The 25151-nt window shown below is 49.8% G+C and overlaps 1 protein-coding gene and 1 long non-coding RNA gene across 49 annotated transcripts in view; one reads left to right on the forward strand and one right to left on the reverse strand.

Annotated features, from left to right (window-relative positions):
• EPB41 (erythrocyte membrane protein band 4.1) overlaps window positions 1-5200 on the forward strand; it is a 198699-nt gene extending 193499 nt beyond the window's left edge. For all 48 annotated transcript variants that reach the window (XM_043532062.1, XM_043532092.1, XM_043532075.1 and 45 more), the window contains one exon: window positions 234-5200. The gene's annotated coding sequence lies outside the window, so the exon portion shown is untranslated. The remainder of the gene's footprint in view (window positions 1-233) is intronic.
• Window positions 2109-11023, reverse strand: LOC122463309. The gene is made up of 2 exons (XR_006286530.1): window positions 10604-11023; window positions 2109-9641 (listed from the first exon to the last, which is right to left on the reverse strand). It is a non-coding gene; the product is annotated as an uncharacterized LOC122463309 (long non-coding RNA).
• Window positions 11024-25151: the final 14128 nt, after the last annotated feature.

A 25151-nucleotide genomic window follows, 5' to 3' on the forward strand; every position in this document is an offset into this window, starting at 1 on the left:
TTTGGGGCTTCTGAAAAATCAGGGCACTTATTTAGGGTGCCTCAGTGTATCTTTTGGTGCTTGGCTTTTAGAAACATGGTAGAAAATTATGGTGAATGCTTTAAGGATCTGAGTACTGGGAACAAGGGGGAAAGCACCTTGTGAAGTTGGTGGTGTTAAAATGCCCCTCACTGGGTGCCACTGGGAGTGTTTCCATAGGAAGCTGGCAACTCACCCTAACCTTGTCTTTCTAGGAGATGTTTCTCCCTGACTGAGAGAACACCAGAAAGGGAGGAGAGAGCGGTGGGGGAAAAACTGCAGAGAAACTACCTGGAGCACAAAGACCACAGCTTTACAAGATTTGCTGTCAATAACTGAACATTCATATCACTTACTAGGAGTTATGCTTTGACATTTACTTGGGATTTTCCAGCATATAGTGGATCCTTTTGAATATTTTTATATTGTAAAACACAGTATGCCATACTTCTCACTGTACTGAATGTTTGTTTTTTTAAAAAAAAGGTTTTCAGTTTTGCGTTCCCTCATGCATAGCCTCCATAGGTCCTCATAATCAGGGTTGGTTCTTAAGTCTTATTCCTTCAGCCTCATCAGATATACTGGGTTTAAGCCACGCTCGTGCATATCTTAGAAACTGCACCTTAGAATAACAGCTGTTTGAAAACCCCAGTGATTGATGGGGCCTTCTGCCAGAAGAATCAGTTTACTTAGATGTCATTGTGTGGTATTTCTACTTTCCTCTTGCAATTGGCCCTAGATATTTCCAGAAAACTCCAAGTCACGCTACCCAGGTGCACAAAACAGAGTTTCTATACCTTTACTCTGCACTTCCTTGCTTTTATGGGTTTTGGTCCATTGATGATGATTGAACATAGTGGGGGTTTTTTGTGGTGTAATATTCACACATTTCAGTAGTTGGCTAGATTAAGGAATACTGGAAGTTGCTTCACATCTCTCTTATACTGTGAATTCTAGAGCTTTAAGAGAACTGTGACAGGGCACTACCCCTTCCTGCTCCTCAGAGACTGCATTTCTACTGAATGCTACCTATCTATTTTTGCTTTCCAGATGCCATTTAAATAAGTCTATAGAAATGTGTGGTTAAGGGGTTTGGGCTCTGAATGCTATATGGTAGGCTATGCAGCATTTGCAATAGTTGATTTCTCAGTGTCAGACTTTTATTTATGTTTAATTTTTAAATAAGTTTGTAAATCATGTTTTTTCCAGTACTATTTAAAGCTAAGCACATTACCCACAAATCAGGGCAGAGTGTGTATAATCTTAATTTAATTTAAAATCATCTCTCAGACACTCTCACCTTTCTAGACATGTAAGCTTGATTTGGGCTGGCAGTCCAAGACATTGTCATAGCTGTAGGTTATAGCAACCAGTGGGAACAGAGTCAAACTGTTTGGAAAGTGCACGTGCTCAGATCACTGGCATTCCCCTCTCCACATAAATTAAGGTTCTGTAATACATTGGCTCCTTCACTGCCATGCTGCAATGAAACACCAGGGCCAGAGCTGGCTGCAGTTTTCAGCTTCTGGATGATGGTGCATTCAGGTCTATAATGACAGCTGCTGGTTTTAAAACACCCCATGTACTTTACCAATAAAGCACTGAAAGTATTATTTCTAGATACTCCTGTCATATCCACTATAGCAGCTTATGGCATACTTAGTAGAGGTTGTTTTTTTTAATTGTAATAATTTTTAAAGTATTTTTAGAGAGAATGTGTGTGAATAGAATTTTCTACGTGGAGATGATCCATAAATTTGTAAGGTGACCACTGTGGTGTTAATCATGATTTTCAAAATGAGAGAGTAATGCTTTTATGGGGGTAGACAGCAGCAGGAGATCACCACCACCTGTTTGGATTTAATGGAAACCTCTTAATCATGCCCTGGTTTTTCTTTCCAGCAATATTTTAAAGTTTTGTAATGAATAGAGTTGCGAGCAATATTTTTTTAAAGATAGAGCTTTGAAGTTGTAATTCTGTATTTGGTGTGGCATACCTCTAGCCGTGAGGGAGAAGAGCCCTTTGCTGCTAAGCTACATTCCAGGATGAGAAGAAACTGGCAGTAAGTGCTTTACTGAAAGTTTGACAATGTTTTTTGTTTTTTTAAAAAGAGGTAGAAGACTGAGCTAGACTCAACGACTTACTATTTGATTGAAAAATTGTCTTTAAATGGCACTGTCTTCACAATTAAAATTGCACCCCACCTTAAAGTAAATTGTTAGTATTGGCTGGAGACACTGTCTTTGAAAGGATTATGGAGCTGCTTGAATACTGGTGTAGTTATCAGCATCTTGCTTCCTATGAAGGCAGCTGTTTTGGGGGATGCTACTTTACCTCCTCTAGGCAGACATTTAAATGTGCAGTTTGCTGGTGAACTGCAATTTAGACCCCCTTTCAGTCTCTCAGGGTTGCACCCTTTGGCTGACAAACCTGGTTTCCTGCTCTGGGTGGAACCACATGGTCTTTAGACGGGAGCTCCAGGCCCTCTGTTTACCAGCCACAAAAATCTGACAGGCCCAACCTGATTGTGCATCTGTAAGGCAATTTCCTCCCAGAATAAGCTTGCAGTGACACAATTTTGTCAAAACAAAGCATTTCACTCGTTCATCCGAAAGGTATATAGCACAGAGGGTTAGTAAGGGCTTGTCTACGCTTTGGGTTAAACCAGGCTTCAGAGAGCACACTAGGGAAAGCGCTCCAGTCTGTCCACACTGAGAGCTGAAAGCGCACTGGCATGGCCACATTTGCAGCACTTGCAGCTGTATTGGGAGTGGTGCGTTATGGGCAGCTATCCCAGCTTTCAAGTGGCTGCAGTGTGCTTTTCAAATGGGGGGGTGGAGTGTGTATGTGGGGGGAGAAAGAGTGGATTTTTGGGGTGCTGAGAGCTTGTCAGCATGCTGTCTTGTAAGTTCAGATCCACTCCTTCCCCCACCTCTCTCACTCACTCAAAGCAAACATTAGCTGTTTGTTTTTTTTCTCGGACCAGATAAGCAGCCGGCACTCCCAAACGGAGCTTGGGAGGAATGCGGAAGTGGCCCTTTCAGAGTTCACAACAAAGACAAGAGAGGCCACTCAATCAAAGCCTGTCACGTAACTCCTCAATTACACTGGAGCTGCAGCGTCTCACCCAATACGCAACAGCTGTTAATCCTCTCGTGGAAGTGGAGTACCAGGAGCACTCCATGTGCCTTGCCAGTGTGGACAGGGAGTAAGGTTGAGAGCTCTAGGAGGCTTTATTGCAGTATAATGTGCAAGTGCAGGCAAGCCCTAAGAGGCCTATATGTATGAGTCAACCTCTCTAACCATAGCTTAGGTAGGCCCAGTTTATACCAGCCCCTGCTCCTGAATCTGAGGGTTAGTTTGCATCTCCACAGCCCTTTTCAGTCTGCTGCCAAACCTGTCTCCCCTTCCCTTTCTTAGGGGCAAATCCTACAACTGGCTACTGTCTTACTAAGGCTGAAAAGGGAGGGGTAAAAACATCTCTGTAGCTTTGCTGGCTCCTGGTGAGTACAACTAATAATCTGGCAGGTGTGGTTGAGCATTTGCTGGGATGTTCATTATCTAGGTCATTGTTTTGCCTTTCCTGTTTGGTTGCTCTAACATGCTATTGCAAGCAGTATGCACAATATTCATAAAAAGTTTCCTAGTTCTTCATAGCTGGCTTCATGGGACTTTTAGAGCCACCAAATGTTTAATCTGCTCATAGCACTTAAAGGCATATAGTGGTTGTGAAGGTTTAGATATGCCACTTTAAGTAGTGAAGGAAGTACTAAGGACCTTGACACAGCTGTAACTTAGTTCACACCCAGCCTTGTTCAATAAAGCAGAGGCAGCACGAAGTTTGATCTTACTTTAAAAAAAAAAAAATCATCTCCTAAGGAACAGAAATTTTGACTTGTCTAAGATCCAGAAGAGTTTCTTGTTGGTGAGAAGTTTTTCCTTTCCCAAACAATGGTGCACAAGCATTTCCTAGCATGTTACAGGCTTCTGCCTTGGCAGTAGTACCCTTCTTAAAAAGGGACAAGACATAGAATAGTAGAACTTTTAGATAGCGTTAAGTGCGCTTGTTTCTTCTGTTCACCCTTTGATATTACACATCAGTGCTCTCTTCGTGGGACAAAACACAGTGCAAACCAAACTGGCTTCTGAAGGCAGGCCAAACTTTTCCCCTTGGGCACTGGTGACCTTTCAGTAGGGATTCCTAGCTGCCACACCCAGGCAACCCCAGCATACCTCTGAGGAGCAAGTTTTTACAAGCAGAAGGTTCTCCTAGTCCAGAATTCCTTGGAGAGGAATAGGGGTTGCCACTGGGACTGCTCCTGCTGAAGCAGTTGAGCTTTTCATAGAGGGACAGGGAAGAAAATAGCTTTTAGTAAGATTCCCTCTACCTACTACTACTAACTAAATTAACTTCTACCTTTGCAAGACAGGGCTGCAAAACTGCTTGTGCCCCATCCCACTTTTCACCTTTTTCTCCTACAATGAGTTGATCAGATTGAGTTTTAAAATTTGGTCCACCATGAACTGTGAATTTCCAGGGACCAGCGCTGCTCATGTCAATGTAACGTGAACAAGGTCTGTATTGATAAGATATGAATGTTCTCAGCTATTCCCAGTCCAGGAGGTAAGCCAGAGACTGGCTTGATTGTATAGTATACACTTTACGGAAGCTATTTATATATGAATGAATGTATAGAAAGGAAGGCAGGAGAAGCAAGACCTCTGATTAATTAACCTGGAAAGGCAGCTTTGGTTTCCAGACTGCAATCTCCAAGCAATACAGCTGTATTAAAGGACTGACTGAGTTTTGATTTTAGTAAACTTTAGTTTGCTGATTTCATACAATGTACAATTACCTTAAGAGATGTTTGTGTCCCAACCGTGGGGTTTTTTACAAGTTTAATCAAAATTTAGTTGCAAATATGAAGGAGCTTTGTACATTTTTTTTAAAACAATTGTGAATTGTCTAGAATAGCTGTTTACATCTTTTCTTTACAACAAATAGGAAATATCACAACAGACTTAAAACTGGCAAATCTTTATAGATTGAATAGTAAATGACAGAAGCTGTTGTTTTGGACTTTTGTAGTAATTCAAAGGGAAAGTTGCTTTAGTGTTTAGACAGACCTAAGTGTTAATATTGTTTCTTGTATTGCATTTTTCAATAATTTTTCAAACTACTGCATTCTTGTCTTTTTTTAAAAAAAAAAAAAAAACTTCCCTTGTCCAGCACAGTCTGCTCACTCAGGGTTTGTCTGCACGGAGAGTTATGGCTTGGTTGTCGTGAAGTAGCCATTCCAAATTAACTCCATGGGCAGATGCTTTTATTCCAGAATAGGAGCATCCAGCCATGGACTTGATCTAATTTAAATTCTTATTCTGGATCAACTTTCATGAGTATAGACAAGGCCTTTTCTAGCTAGCAAAGATATATTTCACCCTACAAGCTTGAATTGTGAAGAATCTCAAAGTAAAATCCTATTACTGTGAACACCAGCTCTGAAGCCTTCCTCAGAGTCTCTGCATTCTTAGTGACCTCAGTGGTACTCCAGAATAAGACTGGGATAAAGTTTTCAAGAGTGCCTAAGTGACTCTTAGTCCCATTTTCAAAAAGTGATTTAGGAATCCAACACCTGCTCTACACTAAAGTTAGGTTGACTCAGGTACTGTCACTCAGGGGTGTGAAAAATCCACATCCCGACTGACCTAATGAAGCTGACTTAACCTCTGGTGTAGACAGCATTAAACTGGCAGAAGAATTCTTCAGGTGACCTAGCTACTGCCTCTCAGGAAGGCAGATTAATTAGAGCTGCAGCACTTCAAATGTAGACAATCTGTAGTGGCTCAGGAACTACTCTTAGGGCGGGTGTACACTACAGTGGGGAATCAATGCTCTGAGACTGATCTACTGGCAGTCAGTTCAGTGGGTCTAGTAAAGACCCACCAAATCAACTGCAGATCGCTCTCCAGTTGACCCCTGTACTCTACCCCTGACTAGAAGAGTAAGGTAAATCGACGGGAGATTTTCTTTCATCAACAACGCCCCCCCCCCCCCCCCCCCCGGCGTGGTATAGACCCTGTGGTAACTCAGCCTAAGGCACTGGGCGCTGGAGGTGGGTAGTGGATGGGGGGCTGCTGACGTATTACTGTGGCTCTTTGGCAATGTTCATTGGTAAATTCTGGCTCCTTCTCAGGCTTAGGTTGGCCACCTGTGCTCTGAAGGATCCAGAGCCTTCACTGATGAACGCTTGCAGGCTGTCCTGCATTTGCAGCTTTACCTGTAGTTCAGGGAAATGACCACTAGAGTTCTCCACAACTCTGCACTAAACTTAGGCTCCAGCAGCATTTGCTCTCATAAACCTCCACTTTTAATTGATTTGTTTGTGCTTTGTTGAACATGCTAAAGCCTCCTGCAGTGAGGTTGAAGAACTGTCCCGCTGGACACAAGGGGGGAAATTTTCCATAGCAGCTAAGTGACTTAGAAGTTTACATCCAGTCTTCAAGAGTGACTTAGCTGCTGTGGAAAATTTTACCCGAATATCCCCAAAGCACCAATCCACTGAACACAAGTCAGTCTACGCTAGCTGCATAAAGTTTCAGTATACATGGTTTATTCCTAACCACACCCTATTCAGAGGACTCAGGTAGACCTCACTCACTCCCTAGAGCTAGGAGAATAGTTTTTTTTGTCATGCTTGCATCTATACTGGGCCTTTGCCCTTTTGGTATTAGCTACCCCTCATGCAGTCCCAACCTAATCAGATCAACTCTGCCTGTTACAGGACCCCCAACAGACTGCTGCTTACCAGCAAAGAGCTTCTGAATGAAGGTCCTGTAGGAAAGGGGAATGAAGAGAAGGCAACAGCCATGTAGAGGGTTACTCATAATCACTACTCCCTGATGCAGTATTCTTGGGAATAGGGGTAAGGAAATCCAGCTGGCATGGATGGGGAAAAGCAACCAAGAACAATCCTAGCACACTGGACCCTGACTTGACTGGAATGAGCTGTATCCTAACCCAAGGTAAGAGCCAAGAACGGAACCTAGCAATCCTGACAACTCCATGCTCTGCTCCAACTCCTCCCACTGGCTGTTCTTTTACCTGTGACAGGAGAACCATTACACACCACAGTCGTGCCTGCTGCACGTTTGAGAGCGACAGCAATAAGGAGGGTAAGCTGGTTAGAGTTTAATTCTAATGCTGGCCCTTGTGCTTCAGCTAGGAGGGAGAGCAGTAGGTGGAGATGAATTTTGACATTGCACTTCTAGGATGAAGTAAGGCTCAATCACTTCCACTTCAGTTCTGCACTGAACAAGCAGCTGCCCACTGCTGTGTCCTGTACCTTCCTCTCTAGCATGTGGTTACTGGGTGTTAGCAAGTTACAAGATCCTGGATGAGATGGAACACTTATGCCACTGCCTGGGACTATGAACTAGTAGAAGCTGGTTCTGCTCCAGTCTACCCCTTCCCCTTGGGGTTGTGGGCAGCTCTGCCGGAGAATGATAGACACTATGAGTCTGATTAATTGTACCACAACAGTTTTTCCTCCATGATGTTGCTGCTTTTTCAGTTTCCTCAGCCACAACCCAAGCAAATGTTATCCTGCCCTTGGCACCTGTCTGTATTCTCCAGCACAGCTGCTCCAGGTTGTAGACAAGAATGCTGAAAGGATGGAATTAATGATGCAGCAAATCTGGTACATTTGTTTCATCCATGCACCCAGCCTGAGTCCTTGCTGCTCATTTGTAATGAATTCCCTGCTCTCTCGTGGCAGGGTTAGCAGAAACACACAGCAGCACCTGAGCTGTCCTTCCCTGCTCTGAACTAGAGTGTATGCACACCAGGCTATAGGCCTGCCGTTCAGCCCCTCAGTTTCCTGAGACTGTGGGCTCCCCAGTATCTTTGGTGTGAAAGAAATTAAAGGGACTTTCCCAAGATCATCCTGTGACTAAGTAGCAGAGTTGTAGAACAGAACCCAGCTTTCCCAATCCTTAGCCAGCCCCTGCCTAAAACTTTTCAGCCCATACACAGGATTGAACATGATCTGTTGCCTACAGGCTTCCAGGGGTAGAGGTGGAGAAGTTTAATGGCTTGGTTGTTGTGCCTCAGTTTACCCAGCTGCAAAAGGGAGATATTTTACCTGGTGGGGATTCCCAGTGCTATTTAACTGCCCTTGAAATCCGTGGGAGTCAGTACCTTAAGACCTTTGTGAATCCCAGCCCTGAGGGATTCATGCTTGTAGAATGCTGGAAGCAGATGCGCACTCAGCATCAAAACACATCTGTGTCTCTATTTTACTGACGACATAACGCTGGCCTTACTGCAAAACTAACAACGGCCTTAAGCCAGTGTGCTTTCAAGCCGTTCTAACCATTCGCTCCCCACACAGAAAGGGAAATTAAAAATCTGCCAGAAATCGTTGGATGAAGATCACTGCCATGACTGGATTCTTCATAATCCTTCCGAAGAACTTGATTTACTTAATACAGCATGCACACATAAGAGCTGTTTAATACATTTTCAAACAAAATACCATAGAAAGTAAGCCTCTTAGGCTGTGCATATAAGGCTCTCCAGCTCCCTTTTCGCTCTAACGCTGGGGTACGCCCTTGCTGTGTCTAACCTCATTAGTATCACAGTGTGCATCCAACCCTCCAAAGTGCTCACTTCCCCAGGATAGGGCTATTTAAAGAGGATGTGAAATATCATATCCAGTCTCTTGAGCTGGATCGACACTGATAGCATGCTGCATCCCAGCAAAATATTCCAAAGCCAGTGGGCAAGAAAGTTAGATTTGCAACAGACTAAGAGAATGAAGGAAACATGTTTAGTGATGCTTAATTGAATTATTTACACATCTAGTCTGTGGGTTTACAATCCTTCAGTGTAAGAAGACAGGGATGTGGTGAAATATAAAGGCACAAGTGTTAGGGACCCCCCCCCCCAAATTCCTTCCTTAAGCTATTTTTCCATCTGTTACAAAACCGCACAGCTGAACTGGGAGGAAGATTTGTACTAAACATCCAGCCAGGTTTGTAAGGGGATAAATCTGTCCAGTGCAGACAGCTACCAGGGCTTTGTGAGCAACCACACAAGGACCAACAAGAATGACTGTTTTAAAAAGGAGATGCCTCCATTTTCAAAAGAGACTGAAAACCAGGCCCCTTTAAGAGGCATCTCAATCTAGATAAGTTAGAGATTTCTCTCCGTATTTGAAAGTAACTGACTGGAGACTGCCCAACAGTCACTGTATTTTACTGAGTCAAGAACACGATGGCCCTTCTGGTTTGTTTAAAGAAAGCCCGTGTGTTTAAATCTCATGAGCAGGCAAAGAGTCCAGCAAGACATCACCCCTCCATCTCCTTCCTTTGCATTATTTAATGTCATCCATGAAGAAAATAAGCTGCCACTTAGCGGAACTCAATTCAGATCCATCCTTCCAGTTCCCGGCCTGATCCCACTCGGCGCTCTATTCTCTCCAAGAAGCTACACATCAGCCTAGATGCAGCCTCTCATCCTTCTGTGCTGTATGAAAGCTAGGCTGGGGAGGGCACTGTGCAGGTGAGAATGTCACTCAGGGTGAATGTGCTCCTGGGATGCTTTGGCGCCAGAAGTGTCTTGCTACAGGGGGAAAGGTTTAGTTAGCCAGAATCAGCACCGGCACAGATGCCTTATTACATAGCTCATCACGTTTCTCCTGTGCAGGAGGTCACAGCAACATGCCCGCTACCTTACATTCTCTTGCTGCCTTCGTCATGGGGCCTGGATGCCTATAAAAGCTGACCCAGGCAGCTGGCTGGAGTTTGCCACTGACACCCTCCTGGGACGTCTGTGAGCTGGGCTCGCTCAGCTCCTGAGAGATCACTTCCCCAAAACGGGCGGCCATGGAGATTTGTAGAATCGTTAGCAGGGAGTTGAGAAAGGCCGGTGAGATCAAATAGCAGGGAGGGATCTGGCTGGGTTTTGCCACCATCTGAAGGGATTTCATAGATTAAGAAAGGCCAATTTAATTAAAGAGAGAGAAAAAAACCCAAACCAATAAAATCAAATTGGCAGCAGGCGAGCCCCAGCAAGAAGCCAGATGATGTAACACAGGGCTCAAGCCAGATTCCCTGGGGCTAGGCATGATGTGAGGACCTAGAGCCGATCAGGATAGAGTGGAAGATGGGGCTGAAATAAGCATATGGTCAGTGAGTGACCAGCATCGAATTCATGAACTGGGAACAAAGTTTGTTACCCTGTTCTGCATGGGCTAGAAGTGGAGGAAAATCAGCTACAGGTTACTAACCCCAACGTCACCCCATGGGCAGCGGGTGAACCACCGGCTGGGGAGACTAGCCCCCAGCCAGCCCAGCACCAGGTAGGCAGCACATAGTCGCCCCACAGCCCCTGAGCACAGGGCATGTGGCCCAATGCTTCCAGCCCAGCCATCCCAAGTCCCGGCCATCTGAACATCTGAGGGTCCCCGCGTGGGAGTTAGGATCCCTGGGTTTTAATTCTAGCTCTGACCCTCATCCACAGACACTCACTTGGCTTCCAGGCCTAAGCTTCCCCCGCCCCAGGGGATGACGAAGTTTGTTCACCTGCATTAAGCGTCTGTCCAAGCGCTCGCTGTTACAAACGTCCTTTGCCCAGGAAGGGGAACAGACATCAGGCCAGGGCAGAGCTGGAAGTGGCCGTACACAGCAAGCTAAACAAGAAGCTGCGGTCAGAGGCTGCTCGAGACACCAGTGCTATTCCTAGACTGAAGCAGACAGGATGTCGCAAATACAGCCAGGGAGCTTCGAGTGCCTTGCTGCGAGCGTACCTAGAATGCAGTTCTGCTCGCCGGCCTAGAAGACAACAACGTACAAAGAGGCAGCTACAGTGAGCCAAGGGCTGGGGGAGAGACTTGAGCAGAGCAGACAGGGCCGGCTCTATGGTTTTTGCCGCCCCAAGCAGTGAAAAAAAAAACGGTCACCGCGGATGACAGGAGCGAGAGAAGCCGCCGCCGCAGAAACTCTGCCGCCCCGAGCACCTGCTTGGAACGCTGGTGCCTGGAGCCGGCCCTGAGAGCAGAGGACTGTGGCAGGGAAGAAGCAAAGCGTGGGCAGGGTAGCGGGAGCAAGGCATGCACTGCTACCTGCGATAATCCGCTCTCCAGGGCGGCCAGTCACCTTGCGCCAGCACTGAAGTTACCCTTTTAAAAGCCCTGTCTCCCTCCCTGCACAGAACAACCTCACCTGGATTCAGCAGCTGAAAGAATCAAGAACCCAGGGTTGGCGGGAGCGGGGAGGCAGCCTGCCTTATTCCAGGAGCCTCGGGGAGCGGAGCGGCGGCTAAAGCCCTCAGGTTAGTCACAGGGAAGCAGTCTGCAGGCTCACACACCTGGCTGGATGACACTTACAGAGAGGGCTCATTGGGGCGTTCAGGGTAATCAAGAGCTCGAGCCTCCCCACAGAGCCAGACCTGGAATGAACTCCCGTTTGGGTCTGTAGGGGGCGGTGATAGACAGCAACACTCTGGTAGGAAAATCCCTCCCCAGCCCTCAGAGCTAAAGGGGAATCCGAAGCCAGGTGCCATAAACCCAGAGTGCTGCCGCTGGGCCTTGCCCGGCAACACTGACCCCAGAACTGGCCCAGCTGAGGGCTAGGCCAGAGGCCTATCATCATACGCAGCCGGGGCCTGCAGGTCCCTGGGGGCCGTATGCCCCGGCCACATCGCAGCTCGCCCCAGGCTGGATGGGACCGGAGAGCCACACCTGGGCCTCCCCCAGCGGAGATGGTATGCAAGTAGCTCGGCTGGGTCCGTGGAAACAGCTATCGTGCCAGCAGATTGCACTGAAGAAAAAGCAGCTCTGTTCATGGCTTTGGCAGGACCAATGAAGCCAGTGGTGGTGCTAGACCCTTGGTGGCCCTAAGCAGGAATATGTGCCCTCCTCCACCCCCCCCACAATAGTAATTAATGCCCCCCCTCCCCTCCCCTCCCCGAGCTTCAATTGCTTAGTCTGCCTTGTGCTGGCTCTGAATGAAACCTGTCAGGGATAATTTCTCCTTGGGTTTAGAGACCTTGTTTAGAGTGTCCGTCTGCCACTGAGGGGTGGGAAGTGTCAGGGCTTGGCAAGGGCCACTGTGTTCCCTTGGGCAAAGGAGCAGCCACCCACTCCCCGACTCGCCAGGGTGGCCGGCGAGCGCCCATGCAGCAGCAAGAGGGCAGAGCCAAGCTCGGTTGCCAAGAGACACTAAAATGCCCTCGACACAACAGTGCCCTCTGCCCCCCCCCCGTGAGACCCAGGTGTCCCCAACCAGACCGCTGCTGGCCTCTCTCCTTCCCCAGGCCGTCCACACCAGGCCTGATGCTCTCATCCAGCCCCTCCCTTGCAAACGGGTGGGGGGGTGGGGGGGAAGAGTCATGCTGCTTTAACCCCTTCCCTGCTGGGGGGAGGGGGCTCCAGTCCAAGGGGGCGTGCCTACCCATTCAAAGCAGGGATTCACTAGTTTATCTGCACATGGCACTGTGGGCATGGGACGCGCTCCAACTGCTAAGCAGGGGACAAGCCCACACCCCTCCAGGTGGCTATATCTAGCGTTTTTAGTGTGTGTGTGTGGGGGGGGGGGGGCGGCAGCACCAATTCAGTTCCCAGCTGCACAGCCAGGGCCCATCACTGCTTAGAGAGACCTACTGGGGGTATTGCACAGCGCACACACACTATTTCTAGCCCACTGCTCTGGCTCCAGTGGCCTGAAAGGGCGGATGCAACACGGCCCTTGCCAGACTGACTCAGCCCTATCGTCCGTCCAGTCCAGTTACCCTGGAGCAACGGCTGCATCAGAGGAAGGTTGAAAGAAACCCTGCAGGCGGCCGTGAGAGGGGGTAGGGTATCAGCTTCAGCCATGAAGCATGATAGCTGATAGCACTCCTGGCTGGTCTCTACTGCTTCACCATGATTACTCCGAATACCTTTGTTCTCCAGCTATACGTCCAATCCTGTTCAATGCTTTGCCTCGGTAGAGATCATGTAGCAATGAGTCCCAGAGGCTACTCAGGCCTTGTGCAAGAAAAATACCATCCAACGTCACTTTGATCCTGTACTCTGGGGCAGGATATCCTGATCTATCTTCTCCAGCCCCTTCTTTGCTCGGTGTCCTCTGGCCACCTCCTCTCCTTGCCAACCCAAGGCAGGGGATGTTTGTACAGGACTGTTTGCTTTTTGCCATGGGGTTCTTCCCTCAGTTGGTCCAGGCAAGGTGCTCAATCCCCCCCTTAGCCCAAATGTGGGGTACTGGTCTGTGAAGCCAAAGTTAGGGAGAAAAGCGCATTCGAACGAGACGCCTTTGAAGGATGGTGCTGGGAGGAGAGAGAGGTCATGCTACAGACGTGGAACTAGGGAAAGTTTTACCTTAAAAGGGTACTGGGGCTAGTGCCGTGCGTAGGAGGAGAGGAGATTTCTTTGTTTGACTCTCCCATGTCTGCAACACCCTCGGATGAGCTTCTAAACAGCGTGTTATTTATAGGAGGTTATTGGGGAGGGGGAGTCCAGGGCTGTTCTGGGCTCTTGGCATTTTGTTTCTTTACATGCCATAGTTTTGGCTTTTGTGAAAGGTGCCCAGATGCTACTTATTTGTTCGTTGGTCCTCCCCAAGAGTCTTTTGTTCTGTCCCGTCCCCTGCTGCTCACTCTTTCCCCCCGCCCCCAGTATTTCTAGAGGGCTCCTCGAATCTGCACCTCTTCTTGCTGACCTGTGAACTCACATCATCGTTACCAGCAGGAGAGTGGGGTGGGAGGAAGTTTTGTTTCATGGTCTCTGTGTGTATATAATGTCTTCTGCAGTTTCCACGATATGCTATGCATCCGATGAAGTGAGCTGTAGCTCACGAAAGCTCATGCTCAAATAAACTGGTTAGTCTCTAAGGTGCCACAAGTACTCCTTTTTTTTTTTGTTAATGTCAGAGTTACTCAGGTAATAGCGGTGGTTAACATTAGAGCACCACCCGAAGGAAGCACACTTCCTTGTTTGGGTAGGGCCTACGTAAACTGTAGCTTCTCTTCTGCCCCCCTCCCCCAGTTCTGTGGTTTGGCTTTAGTTTGCAGGGGGCGGGGTGTGTGTGTTTTCCTTTGGAAGCAGGGAAGGATGCTGTAACACTGATTGGAGTCAGGTATAATGTGTCAGCCAGGACGCAGACAGCTCTGCCAGGAAGGGGAGCTTAGATCCTTGGAAACATCCCGGTTTCTAGGCCTCTCCCAGCCAGTTGTTACAGAAGTTGGCATTTTATCCTGAGCCCTAGCAGACTCCATTGCCCAGACGCACCAGTGAAATTAACAAGCCGACTGGCTTATTGCGCGGGCAGGGTAAACAGATGCCCTGGAGACCTGGAACTCTCCCAGTTTAAGGGCCATTCCTGCCTTCCCACCCAGCTGCTGCCTGCCATCCTTAAAGCTGCTCCTAACCCTGCTGCCAGCCTCCCCTTCCAGGGCCTCTCCTACCACCAACCTCTTGTCCGTAAGCAGGGGTAGAGTCACCAAGTTACACACACGGTCTCAGGCAATGGGCCCTGCGTTCCAAACACGCCTGGACGTAGGAGGTTTGGGTCAGCCCATTACAGCGGATGGGGTCCCCAAGAGCCTATAGGTTTGGATTTCAAACACCCCACAGATCAGGGCCACCCCGACCCATAGTGTGTCCCCACACGAGGGATCTCACACTGCCTTTTCTCCTTCACTGTCCCCCACCCCCTTCTGCGTCCTGCTTCTGCTCTCACCCTTTCAAGCCCTCTGGGGAAATCAGTGCTTAGGAAAGGGACTGGAGAATGCACAGAACATGCTGGCTGAGATCAAATCAGCCTGGCTGCCCTGCCCCCTCTATCATCCCTCCCCACGTCTGCCATTTTCCTGTAACCCACTGCATTGACTCTGCCGTGAGGAGCTCTGAGGCCAAGTGGCAGAGGGTGTAAAGGGGGCCTAAGAATTACAGGAGTCCGCTGGCTCTGACAGTTACATTCTAGCTCGAAGTGTCATGGGAGGTCTCGAATAAAAATCTGTATCGCTCTAGGCACCAGTACCGTTGGGAGATGTACAGACAGACACAGGCACCGATTCTGTGGGTGCTCCGGGGCTGGAGCACCCATGGGGGAAAAAATGATGGGTGCTAAGCATCCCCCGGCACCCCCCAATCAGCACCTGCCCCTCCTGCCCACCACGATCAGCTGTTCTGCAGCATGCAGGAGGCGCTGGGGGTGGGAGAGGGGGACAAGCAAGGGCGGCACGCGCTCAGGGGCGGGGGCGGAGCACCCCCGGCACATTACAAAGTTGGTGGCTATGCGTACAGATGCTATGTAAGGAGTTCTGTATATACCCTGATCACTCTGTTCTGAAGGCATGTAACTGTGGGGCGGGGTGAAAAGCAGGTTTTCCACATGGCTCCGTGTGCTGCCCCTCCCTGCAGGACACAGGCACCGCCCCCGCAGCTCCCAGTGGCTGCAGTTGCCCATTCCCAGCCCATAGGAGCTGTGGGGGCGGTACCTGAAGGCAGGAGCAGCGCATTGAGACCCCCTGCCCGCCCCCCACTGTTGTATCATATTAAAGAAGTTCTGTATTAAAATCACAAATGAGTTTGATTCCCCATAGTTTAAATTCCAGGGTATTACTAATTAAGAGGTCTCTTGTTTTTGGTACTGTTTCTCTCCCTCTCTGTGTGAAACTTGCAAGCTGCTAATTGTGTTAGTACGTTCTAAGACAGAGTCTGTTCTCAAAGCAATTCACAGAGAGAGAGACTCAAAGCAATACTCTAACAACAGAAACAGCACCCAGAGACTCCCCGCCCTTTTGTTGTATTAACAATTGTGATTAAAATAGAGATAGAAGATGTATGTGGATGGATGCTTGGTGTGGATAATAAATAACTGAATGATCAGGGAGGTGCCAGCCTAAGAATCCAGTGTCCATCGGCTGAAGAAGGCGTCAAGTGGAAATAACCAGAGGACCCCCGGAGGGCAGACTGGAATCTACCCAACAGCCTCAAGAATGGGAGAACCAAAGAAGATAACATCTGGCAGCACGGAGCCGTCAGGAATGTGCCATCTGCTGATTGATTCAGCGACAGCATGATGAAGCAATTCCCACAGACTGGCCTAAGAAGAAATTCCTGTAAAAAGAGACTCTAAAAAGTGAGAACTTTGGGGGTCTGATTCTGCAAAGCAACTTCCAGGAGCATCAGATGAGCGTCTGACAAGGCCCTGCTCCCTCCTCATGTCCAGGCCACCTGGCCAGTGGCTTGGCATGAGCAACTCTAAGGCTGGTAACTATGATAACAACCTTGCAGAACCTGTGTGTGTGTGTGTGTGTGAGTGAATGTGTATGAATAAATATGAGATTGAATGGAATGTTATAACTATAACTAACTGCTTACTATGATAACAACCTTGCAGAACGTGTGTGTGTGTGTGTGTGTGTGTGTGAGAATGAATGTGTGAATAAATATGACATTGAATGGAATGTTATAGCTGTAACTAACTGCTTACTATGATTCTTTCTGTATTCACAATAAATGTGGCATTTTGCCTTTTTCCCTTTAATAAGATCCTGCTGGTTTTTAATTTATTGGTATAACACCACCGCACGGAAACGCCAGCCACTTCCGGGAGCGGCGCAGGGCCGGGGCTTTTAGCAACCAGAGATCGCCATAGACTGTCAGAGGCTCCAGGATCCACCAGTCGATCGTGATCTAACAGTTGGTGACCACTGGTTTAGTCTCTAGAAAGCCTGATTTGGGGTGACATGTGATCCTTTGTTTCCCATCTTCTCACTCACTTTCACCCGAATCTCTGTTCTGGGATCACGGAGACAGTTTGTGAACACAAGTGTCAGGGCCATGTGCTCCGCGGAACTGCATCCCGAGGGGTAACTAACGAGCCGCCGCGTGCAGTCCTTTGGGCACAGCAGGCCTGGTATTTCTGTGAGCGGTCGGAGGATGCGGGGGTTGGGGTGGGCCTACTGCTGCCTGCAAGGCAGGGCTTGTGCTGCCAGACGCTGGGGGCTTCAGGGGGCTGAGCCACAGCAGGGACAGTCAAGACTGCTTCTCACACAGAGCAGCGCTATTAGGGAATGAGCTCCTCTTTTCTAGCTGCCTCTGTGAACACACTGTTCCAGAGCACAAGAAGTGGTTTGACTCCAGACTAATTGCTCCACTTCCAGCCAAGGTGGTCCCCAGTCCAACAGGGGGGCCAATGCCAACTCTTACACCTGGCATCTCCACTTTGGATCTTCGGGGAAGATCTTTGAATCTTCGGCCACTGTGACAGTGATTTCACTCCAGCTGATCCCAGCTTGATTCCCTGCTGGATGATCCGGCCCACCTTGGAGTGCAGCCTGGGCCCAGCTCTCTTCCGCAAACTGGTCATTAAAGGTAATAAAGCAATTTCAAAACAAAATGAGAACTGAAAGGAGTTTCCAGCGCAGCAACCGCAAGCCCTGGCCAGACAGGGAGGAGAAAGTTCCAATTCAACTCCACCAAGTTCCAGAGCCGGGTATTTTTAGTTTGCTCTCTCTCTTCAGAGACTTACGCAGCTGGGTTGTTTTTCTGGCAGCTCTGTTTGTTTAACTGGGGTCAGAGCTGGCCTCAGGGCCCCCAGGGAATTCTGTGAAAAAGCCCAGCGCACGGGAGGGATAAATATTACGCAGGCAGATCTGGGGCCAGAATGCCCCTTCTCAGAGGAAACCTGCTGCTGGCTCTAGAATCTGGAGAGATGTAGTAACTAGGGATTGAACTCACGACCTCAGGATCTAGGAGCTGTAGGACAATCCTGGAGCCAGGAGCTGTCACAGACTCTACTCTGAGGCTCAGGCACAGAAGGGGATGCATGGCACAAGCTAAACAGTGATTAGCTCCTCTACGAGCTATTACGCCTTAAGTAGGCTAAATGCTGCTCTCGGTCTCACCTGGTGCTGCTAGAAAGATTTAATGGCATAACAGCCTAGCCACATGCTGTGATGGTTTGGTTTATGTCCCTCTCTAGTGGCTAATCCATGTAAGGTAAAAGTCTACTGCTTCCAGCCAAGGGAGTGAAAGCAATGGGAGTTCGGTGCTTAAATAAACTTCAAATCTGCCCCTCGACTCCCTTGGCTGGAAGCAACGGAAGCTCTTGCGTGCAGTAGTGAGAATCCCTGTCAGGGTACAGCTGGGAGGTGCGATTCCTGGCTTGCAGCGCTGCTCAAGCGAGCATCTAAAATAGCAGTGGCCTACGCAGGGAGTTGAGTGGGACTGCACGCCGGCAGCTACTGCCTGTACCCCACGGCCACGCTGCTACGCTTGGGCAGAGCATGTGCGTATGGGTCCACCCGAGCCAGGAGCCGCATCTCCCAGCTGCAGTGGAGTTGTACCCCCGAATGACCCAGGCAGTGGGTCATTTAACAGCATCTGTTTTGGAGTGAGAGAGTCAGTGAGTGAGACATGCTGGAAACAGGTTTTTTGCAAGCCGTTCAAGGGTAAAAAGCTCCCCTTCAATTGCTTGGCTGGAGGAGAGGAGATACCCACCAGAAAGATATTTAACTATGAAACAATTACAGCTGTTTCTACTGACTGCACCTTTAAACCTTTTCGCACTCAGGCCATTCAGTGCAGCCTTTCCAGATGCACCCTGCTGTCACTCATGCAGACTTGACCTTTGTTCTTTGCTGCCTTCAGATGGATCAGGGATCCCTCCATAAACAAAGAGCAGGTGGAGAACAGGCAGGGAGGGGATTGATCTTCCCAGCTCAGTGAGGCTGGGAGGGCGAAGGGAGGATAAATCAGCATCTCCGGAGGTTAAGGTGGACCTAGCCTCATCAGACAGTACAGCCCAGATCACGATGCACCAGAGCAGATCCAAGAGCTACAACAAAATCCCATTGTTTTCACTGTGCCGGAGCCAGAAGCAGAGAGTGTCATTTTTAAAGATGATCCTGTTTGTTCAGAGTTATTTCAAGACTCCCTCCCTGTCTCCTTAGTGTCTGGGTATAATTGAGATGGTTATTAAGTTAGTGCGGGGGAGAGGGCGGGGAGGAACAGGGACGGAGGGAGAGCAGCGGCCTAACGGGTATTGATGGCACCTCCATCAGCATTTCTCATGAAGTGGAGGAATTCTAATGGGCTTTTAGAGTCAGCTTTAAGGTGGAACCCTTCATTCACAACCAATTAACCGCAGATCAGTGGCAATACTTGGTGTTTCCCATACACCGCCCTTTGCAGACAATAACTGGAGAGGTGGGGGCACATTAGCCCCATTTTACAGGTGTGCAAACTGAGGCATGAAGAGATCAAGGGCTTGATAACACAGTCATGTCAGTGGCAGAGCTAGGAACTCTGGTCCCCTGGCTTTCACTCTCTTGTTCTCTTTCCAGGAAGTGTCACTCCCCCCGTACAAGTGAATCCCTGGCATGGGATGTGTACCCCATTTCTGTGTTGTGGGGGCAGGGCGCATTTCTGGGCTTCCGCTCTTCTCCAGCCTATGCAGGGCCATATGGCTGCTGCAGCATATGCCAAGCCCTTTGTCACCTTATTACCATGGAAGGACCCAAAAGCCAGCTCGGGAGGAGCCTGGGGAGCACTTTCCCATCTTGGGTGACTTGGTTTCATGGGATATTTGCAAGAGTCACTTGGCCAACCCCGCCCGCTTCTCGCTCATCCCGGGATGCAGCACAGAACCGGCTTCCTGGGCCTCAGCCAGAGAGGGTACGAGCGCCAGCCTGACTCTCAGGCCAACGCCCAGGGCTTAAGTTCAGCCAGAGCTGTCCAGAGCAGAGCTCCGGTAAATATTTTAGCCCCACAGGGCTAAAGCCCCAGTACCCCCAGCTCCGGGTGGGGCTGAAGCCCTGGCGCCACCCTCCCCCAGTGACCCCCCACAAAGAATGGGGGGGGGGGCATAGCGGGCTCCAGGAAATACTCTGAGAATTTAAGCCCAGCTCATGAAAGCTCACCCAGGTCTTGCTCCCACTGACCACATGGACGCTGTATCTCACTGCTCCCGCCCACTGTCTCGTCACGTGGTTTCAGATCCTTCAGCGCAAGGACCTTCTCCTCTGCAGTTCCTGCCACCTGGAACAGCCTCATTCATGCCTGGCCCCACCCAGCCGGGAACATCTTATCCCCCTAACAAGGCCCCTTTGCTTCCCGCCCCCCCAACGTTCAGCTGTGAAAGCATCTGGGAAGAGATGTCGCGACAAGAGGGGCAATAGAAAATAGTTGTATCAAAGTACAATTCCTTGTCCACCAGCATCACACTCGTCATGCAACACAGGAGTGAATCCTTCTTCTTGAGAGATGCTGGACTGCACTTCAAGCCATTAGCTCCAGCAGCTGCATCGCAGGATAGACTTCCCCTGCAGCCAGCCCACTTTGGAGCAGGCCAGTCCTGCCAATGGGGAGCTGTTCACAAGAGGGGGCTAGTGAAGGGAGCGGCAAATGGCTACACAGCACCTGAAATCCCCAAGGGGCCACTAGCGCTGGGTGCCCCTTCCAGTGCATCCACTCCAGACTGTCTGTAACATCAGAGCTCCTGGGGCCCAGATCTGCATTGGGAAATGGGCCCTGGGACCCATCACAGCCCCCCAGGACTCAAAAGGCCATTGCATGGGGAACACCTCCTTCCCTCCACCCCCACTGTGACACTGACATGGAGCACAACCCAGCAGGGGGCGAGTAGAACATCTCCCAACAGTGGGGAGAAAGGGCCTCGGCAGGACGGGGCCTCTCCCACCAAAGGGGCCTGCAGAAAAGCCAGGCCAGCCTAGCTCTTAGAGCAGGGAAATCAGAAACCCCAATTCCCATCAACTTGCCCAGCTGACGGTAACAATCCCAGCCTGCCTAACGGGGTGAGGGGGAATTGGGGGAAAATCAAGAGGCCCAATGAGGGCTTGTAAAGCAGCAAGGGCCCTGGGTGATGGCCCATGTGTAGCACCTAAGTAGCATCAGCACCTACTGCCAGCCCCATGGCGTACCTCGGGCCCCCTGGCTGGAACATCCCATCAAGTCAAGGAGGTGAGGGCTCCTGGGGCTGGAGCCGTGTCCGTGTCCAGCTCCTCAAAGCACTCTGCCTCTTCCTTCCAAAGACGACAGGCTCTCTGGTCTCCGCCCAGCTGCAGTGGAGAGCTGGATGGATGCCCAGCAGCAAATATGGAGCTCGGAGCCCGGGCCAACTGGCTGGGGGAGAGTGGGGATATAGGAAGGCTGAGATTTATTTAACCAGCCTATCTAAGGCATATCAGCAGCAAGACAATTAGAGAGGGGAATATTGGGACTAACCCAACATCATTTCCTACAACTGTGAAAATTCCCCCCCCCCAAAAAAAAATTCCATAAAAAGGCTTAAAAAACAAACACTGATATTATCTGTCAAAATTATATGGAATTGGGTAAAGCCTGGTTTTAAGTGGCAGGCTATTGTAGTCACTTCAATCAGCCACTAGAGGGAGACATGGTCGCACACATTATGCTGCACTAACTCGCTAGTGTAGAACGGTTATGAATACACCTGCACTGGCCCAGATACTCTGTGACATCTCCTGCATCCCCTTTCTGGCCCATTGGCAGCGTCCTGCTTCTACAGCTTCTATCAGCCCCCACCGACCCTGGCTGCAGCATGGCTGATACGCTGGCCCGAAGTATCTCTCAGTGTAGCCACATGAACAAGGATCCCTCACCCCACACCCCTGCTCCAGCTGTGATCCTATGGTTATGCTCCTGCCTATTAAGAAAGGAGGTGGCAGGGTGCAAGGAAACCCAGTTTCCAGGTTATGAGGCCCTAGGTGAAGCACCGAGGAAGGGATCCGAGCTGTGCTGGGGAATTCTTCCAAGGTGGCCTGAATGCCCTCAGTGTTTTCACCACAGAGTCCAGGAGGAGCAGGATGCTTTGCTTGAAGAGAGAGCAAGGGGCCAGGAGGAGCCGGGGAGGACGGCCCAGAACGTGCGCACTCAGCAGAGGCTGGCGATTAGATGAAATTGGGTGCAGAAGCTCCTGGACATGAGATGAGCCATTGTTCCCCCTCCCCCAGCCACTGCAAGAGACTCAAGGAGGATTCTTCCCACCCCCAATTCCTGAACCCAGCCAGGGGGTGGAGCAAGAGGATGGAGTTCAGGCTGATAGGTTCTGGTTCTTAACACATAGCTGCCCCGTAAGCGACACAAACTCCACTCCGCTCCGCCCCCTGCTAACCTCAGACACTCCATGGTCCCCACCCTCTGCAGTGCTGCTAATGCTCATGACTTTATCCCAGGTCTCTCACCAGCTGGTGTTGCACACAAAGCCCCAGCTCCTGGAGGCAGGTGATGACATCAGCTTTAAATGAGAGTCTTCAGCCCTTGCAGCCATGAAGAACAGCTGGAAAACCATGACCCCTAAAAGGTCAGAGACAAGAGGGCAAAGAAAGCGAGCCCAGCAGTGATTATCTTTTAAAACCACATGGATTCTTATGCCAATTTCATGGTTTCTTGGGGGCTGGCTGGCGAGTGCCCAGGGTTGGTCGTGCTGCCCCCTTGCAATGACTCCTGCACCAAACACAGGTGAACCCTCATCTTTTCCTGCTGCTCAAACCCTGGACCCTCCCAAGCTGAGCACCCGTAGCAAGTCTCCAGGTGGCTCCCTTCAAGAGCAGCCCCTCCCCCCGCCCCTATGCACATGGAGAAGCCCATCCCTGCATTGCCATGGGCTCAGGTGAATCCTTTCACAACTGAGGGGCAGGCCCAGACACACCCAGAGGTGCTGCCACACAGCCATCAGATACCACCACGCCCCATGCTAACAGACACCAGGACACAATGCCCCCGGCTATACCCACCCTGGACTCCCATACGCAGCTCTGCAGATGGACCTTCCTCCTGACCTGCCCATCCCAGTCGTGTCTCTCCAGGTACGTCTGGAGAGAGGACAAGTGTTTGCTAGGCAGGGAGAGTAAATTAGTTTTTAAGAGAGGAAAGTCTTGGAAACTAACCGACCGCCAGCAAGAATCTACAGCTTCATACTGGATCTTTTCAGTGCTACACATTTACCCCTTTCATCACTAGTCATCCTGCACCCAACGACGCATGGCTGATCAACCCAGAACCATCACACGTGACACATCATCCCCTGCATGCAGCAGCATGATGGGCAATCCCAAGCCCACGCTGCATAGACTGGGAACGCACTTCTCTCAGGGCAAAACTCTTTGCCATGCGGCTCTGACCATCTTTGCCTGCTGCAGAGGCACCTGGACAGGTGGGAGAACTGCCGCACACGTTCCCCGTCCCTGTAGATACAGTCACAGAGAGGATATTTACTGCTAGAGGCCCGGGTATCCAGAGCTCTTCCTGCTCTGGAACAGAGCCGGCTGTACAATCAGGAAGAATCAGAGCAAGAGAAATGCTTTCCTGTAACGCCATGCTAGAAACCAGAGCTTTGGAGACCCTGTCTGAAAGGGACCTCAACAAGGAAAGCTCCGTGTAGTGGGAAAATAAACCAGCCAGCTACCTTCATCCCAATTCTAAGCACAGCCACTATTGAGGAAAGAGCCCAGCGCATGCAAGATGGATGCTGAGGCAGCTGCTCCAAACCACAGCATCTGTTCCAGAAACAGGATTCAAAGCAGCGGGGCTACCAAGAGCCCGTCGGAGCACAGAGTGGTACTTCCGAGGAGCCCGGAAACCACACGCACAGTGACCCAGTGCCAGCTACAGAGCTACCCAAATCATTGATGGAGAGGAGCCGGCATCCCCAAGTCGGTTTAAACCAGGCCACGCGCAGCAAGACTTGGAGTGAGGGAGTGTGTGCGGGGCGGGAGAGAGGTCTAGCTCGAGCGGTGATGTGATGGGGGTACTCTCTGCAGTGCTGGGAGCATGGCGCTCCCTGGTGGGGAGGGTGGAGTGAGGGTTCTGAATGGATTATGGCTTTGCTACAGAGCCCAAGCCTACAGCCTTCACTCAGGCACATCAGCCTCCCCTGTGAGCCCGCCATCCCTCCATGGGCCACAGCCAGGCCAGTTCTGCCCACTCGGGCCCGTGCCAGCATGCCCGTGAGGGCCACTGCCCCAGAATCTCCATGGCTCAATTGCTTCCTGTGTCTCACCTACAACACTCCTGTGAATACACTCCACAATGACATTAGCTTTTTTTGCAACTATATCACATTGTTGGCTCATCTTCAATTTGTGACTCACTAGAACCCCCAGGTCCTTTTCAGCAGTACCAGCACCTAGCCAGGTAGCCCCCATTTTGTAGTGGTGCATTTGATTTTTTTCCCCTTTGGCTTTGCACTTATCTTTCTTGAATTTCAGCTTGCCAAGTTCAGACCCACTCTCCAATATGTCGAGGTCATTTTGAATTCCAATCCTATCCTCCAAAGTTCTTGTGACCCCTCCCAGCTTCATTATCTAAGTCATCCATGAAAATATTGATTAGTGCCAGGCCCAGGACAGACCCCAGCAGGACTCCAGTACGTTTGTCCCACAGTCTGATAGCAAACCATTGATAGCTACTCTTTGAGCAGGCTCTTCCAACCAGTTTTGAAACCACCTTATAATACTTCCATCTAAACCACAGTTCCCTAGTTTGCTTAGGAGAATGTCTTGTGGGACTGTGTCAAAAGACTTACAAAAATCTAGATGATCACATTTACAGCTCCCCTACTGTCCTCTAGCCCAGTAACATACAAAGCCCTAACACGCTACACTTGCGGTATGGCATTAACTCCAGGCCCTTATGTCAGAGAGCATTCCATTTAAATCACCCACCAACACGCGAATGCCCTGGCTGTTACAAGTTCATCATTGTTAATACAGCCCTAGGCTTGGCATAGGCTTGAAGACTGTGATAGCAAAATTTACCTATCTGTAAGGCTTCTAGCTGCAGAAAGCAGAGCTCCTCAAACCACTTCCAACATGCAGCTCAGGGGAAGACTGATCACCCTGCAGGTCACCTCACGGCTGGAGGAGGGGGAGTAGCTGCTGCAGGTGAAATGCATGAGCTAGTGATTTAGCTTCACCTGTACAACTTATTAGCTGGAACCAAACAGAGGATAAGCCTCAGAGGGAAGTGAAAGGAAACCTGGGTCCAGCTTTGCTCTCTCTCAAGTGCAGGGCTGTCGGAGCGGAGTGTATCTGAGTATTTAATGCCACGGGGTGGCTAGCATTTTTACTGGGAGTTGAATT

The sequence above is a fragment of the Chelonia mydas genome, chromosome 19 (assembly GCF_015237465.2).
Source record: "Chelonia mydas isolate rCheMyd1 chromosome 19, rCheMyd1.pri.v2, whole genome shotgun sequence".
NCBI classification, from domain to species: domain Eukaryota; kingdom Metazoa; phylum Chordata; order Testudines; family Cheloniidae; genus Chelonia; species Chelonia mydas.